This window comes from Magnolia sinica, chromosome 17, assembly GCF_029962835.1.
Source record: "Magnolia sinica isolate HGM2019 chromosome 17, MsV1, whole genome shotgun sequence".
In the NCBI taxonomy this organism is placed as follows: domain Eukaryota; kingdom Viridiplantae; phylum Streptophyta; class Magnoliopsida; order Magnoliales; family Magnoliaceae; genus Magnolia; species Magnolia sinica.
In genome coordinates this window covers 61,573,142-61,576,937 of record NC_080589.1, presented here as the reverse complement: position 1 = coordinate 61,576,937, position 3,796 = coordinate 61,573,142, and the positions used below count along the sequence as shown (strand labels likewise).

The window sequence follows — 3,796 nt, the reverse complement described above, 5'->3', positions numbered from 1 at the left end:
AAAGTGGCTCTTGAGAAACCAAATAAGCTTTTGAGGAATGCCTGAGGATGGCTTTCCCAGTACCCAAGCAGCCTAGGCAATCTCTTTCACAAGAAATATGTTTCCATAGAAACAGATTCGCTTGGAAATTGAGATCCATGGAGTTTCATGGAAATCGGAGTTCTTAGCAAGAGTTCAACACAAACAGCACAAACCTACAGGAAGAGCTTCACAATAGCACATGCATTTTAAAAGAATAAAGCTTTGATGAAATAGTCACATATATTCATATTTCAATATGTCATTATAAAGTCAAGGGGCTGAATATTGATATCAAGTGACTGCATTCCTATTTGAAACAAAATCTCATATTTATCTCAAAATACTCGATTAGTTTTTAATGCCAAAAATCCAAATTCAATACTTGCATAAAAGCTCACCTTTGAATAATGGATACTCGACACAACTTCTTGTAGAAGTCTACTCCAGTGTACACGGACCCTGGATAGAGAAAAAGGAAGTCTACTCTGATGCATCTCTCATGTTAATGATGCATTCTGATTGACTGCAAGCAAACAACATGCCCCAATATTAAGATAATCAAATGCAAACATTACCAGTTAGAGGAATAACAAACTACTCAAATGCAAACGTTATCAATTAGAGGAATAACAAACTATGTTACATAAATGTGAGGGAATGAACAGATAGTACATGGCTTGCATGAAGTTATATTGCAGGCTTCTAAACAAAAAATCACTTGTTATGCATGCCTCTTTTTCACGAAATGCATGCCTCACTAAGCATGAAGTCGTGAAAATTCTTACTTGAAGGCGACTATGGACACCCAACATGAAGTCGTGAAAATGGATTCGCTTTTTACTCCAGTTAGATGGCCTGTGTAAAGCGAATGGAAGTATTAGAAGTCACTAATCCATTGAGTGGACAAACATATAATTTTATGGCTCAGATTTCAATTTCCTTGCAACTTACCCATAACAAACAACCCATTTGGGATATTAAATCAAGATCTAAAACTACCATGAAATATTCATTGAGGAGAATTAAGTCCCTTGTCTACTCTATAAATCAGAATAGGAATAAACTTTCTCACTGATGTTGACATTCTTCAAGTTCATGCTGATAAAATCATGAACATATATGTAAGAACTAGAACCTTATGACCAAAGGTCCTCTTCAAGATCCTAGGGGAAGCCTTACAACTGGTTCACTCCATACATCACCATTTCAAATTTAGAAATGCAAGTAAAACATACAAATGGAAGCACGGCCAGGTAAAGTATAATCGATCCATTTCACATGAACTGGTACTGATTTTCCCAGAATCATGATACCCAGATACTTTGAGAAAGATCAATCACCCATGCATATTAACAGACAAAGCTGTACTTGTTGAGGGATGATTTGTAATGGCATTCCTGTAATTCTTTTGTGATGGCAAACTTGCAACTATATTGCTTTCTGGATCTCTCCAATCCTCCTAGCTATTCTAGATTCTTCCTGCATTTGGTACTAGAGGTTTATAAATATCATATCTTGCATTCTATCACTTAAAATTGTCTGCAGTCAACATGGTATCTGAGCAAGTTCTCTGATCCTGTAGAAAATTTTTAGGCTTCACATCTCTGTGGACGTAACTAATATAAGACACAGAAGCATGGTGTTGGAAATAGAAACAGAAAAACTATATTGTGATTAAACGCAATTTAAGGAAGTGTATTGCTTTTGGTATTGTGATTAAACGCAATTTGATGGGCCATAGATGTAGGCAGAGCATTAACCTTCCCACTACGAACAGAGGAGGGCAACAGTGATTAGATCTTTTTAAGCAAAATACAAGTTTCATTCCTCAATGGGGCACAAAGGGTAATACAAATTTCTAGATATACGTTTGTTTTGAAACAGGTCCGCTTGAGGTGTGAAACAACTTCACTCTTATGGCAGAAGTTTTAGGCAACATAGGTTACTTTATGGAAAGCTTTGTTCTTGTACCTTACGCTATATTGGCACAGGTGGCTGCATGTTGTTGTGCACTCATGTGTGGGCTTAACAAATCTCACCCAGAACTTGTGCTTAGGTCTAAGAAGCAGGTTGGTTGTAAATGCAGATTTGAAATATTTGGGTTTAACGAAGCTGTGTTTTCTTGACTTGACTCCTTTTGAAGCAAGTGAATGACCAAAGCGGAATTCTAATATTTGGGTCGATGCAAGTTCCATGAAGCTCCTTAGTCCTTCCTCAAGGTGCATGTGGCAAACATCTCTGATGCAACTTCCATGAAGCTCCTACATCAAAGTACATGTGGCAAACATCTCTAATGCTGAGTATTGATCTGATGGGTCACATGTGGATAGACTATCGGCTGAAAATCATAGTGAGAAAACTGCTTACACTAAAAGTTACTTTTCAATAAAAGATCAATTAATGTTTTCAATGATTTCAATTAGGGAATCGACACTACAAATGCCTAATTAGGGATTCGAAACTCAAAAATTCCCTGGTAGGACCTTCAGCTTGTTCTGGTCCATAATCAGCAAAAAGAAAAAAACAGATAAATGAGGACAATAGGACCTTCAGCTTGTACTGGTCCATAATAAGCAAAAAGAAAAAAAAACAGATAAATGAAATGTAGACAGTTGGATAACTACAACTGTCAATGGGCAAGGCTTGGGCTAAGCAAAATTGAAATTTTGAATAGGGCCAGCCAAATAGGCACATCCAATCAGTTCAAAATCCACACCAAAGGCAACCCAGGCCCAACTCATTAACAACCATATGGATAACAATATTGAAAATGAAAATTTATATCAAATACAAGCAACTTCAATCTCCCTATAAATAGTAACAAGTGGGTGTGGCTTTGCATTTATATGAACCAATCTGAGAACTCCAGTGTGAGATCCAGACCATTCATCCAGTGGGCTAAATGGTGAATATTCCCAAGCTCAGTCCAGTCCACTCACTTGGTGGCCCACACATGTATGAAACAATAGATGGTTAGAAAATCAAATGTTCCTCATTCAATATACATGCGCAGCCACCCTGTGGATGAACTGGCCTGATTTTTGGAATAGGGGGCATTCACCTTGGGGCCTACCTTATGAAGGGCCCGAATCTCACATGCGTGTGACTACTTGTCTTGCATTTGCAGATGGATGTTTGCAAGTAGCATGTCTTAAAAATTAGGATTCTTTATGTGTGTGGAGTAGGCATACAGTTAATGCTATCATACCAGCCACTGCACCAATTCTGAAACCCTTCACAACAAATTCACCACTGAAATCAATTTGGTCCAAGGATGACAGATTTATACCCCTTTGTATGTCTTTCACCTTTCAGACATTTGCAGCACTATTAGTTGACTAATATTAGATAAAATAGAGATGTTAACCCTACAAAGTTCGGAAACTTCCAATTTTAACACCATGCTTTTCTGCATGTGTAATATACACGAAAAAGGTCAAGAGAATAACAGAGATCAAAGGGGCGATCGCGGGCACCCAGAAAAGGCTCTTCTTCTTCTTCCCCTGTAACAATTTTAAGTCATGTAAGAAGGAAACCTTCCACAAGCATGGAGTCCAAGGAATATGAAGCAAGGAGAAAAAACTTACAATGTATTTGGTAACTAGAAGGAAAACCAAGAAGACGGATCCTTTGAGGATTGTCTACCAATTCCACTGCGAATGTAGTAAAAGAAAACAGTCAGTGAGGAAAAATGACAGCAATCTGTACTTCTAAACTCATTAGCTTAGGGAAATTTAGTTTTGGCTTGACTGAGTCATTGGACAACCTAATTGAC

At 37.7% G+C, this 3,796-nt stretch overlaps 2 long non-coding RNA genes across 2 annotated transcripts; both read right to left on the bottom strand.

Annotated features, from left to right (window-relative positions):
- Window positions 1-247: 247 nt before the first annotated feature.
- On the bottom strand, window positions 248-1,686 carry LOC131230916 (uncharacterized). Its single transcript, XR_009164132.1, has 3 exons — window positions 1,362-1,686; window positions 807-876; window positions 248-544 (listed from the first exon to the last, which is right to left on the bottom strand). It is a non-coding gene; the product is annotated as an uncharacterized LOC131230916 (long non-coding RNA).
- Window positions 1,687-3,284: 1,598 nt separating this feature from the next.
- LOC131231261 (uncharacterized) lies at window positions 3,285-3,742 on the bottom strand. Its single transcript, XR_009164264.1, has 2 exons — window positions 3,609-3,742; window positions 3,285-3,524 (listed from the first exon to the last, which is right to left on the bottom strand). It is a non-coding gene; the product is annotated as an uncharacterized LOC131231261 (long non-coding RNA).
- Between the last annotated feature and the right edge of the window lie 54 nt (window positions 3,743-3,796).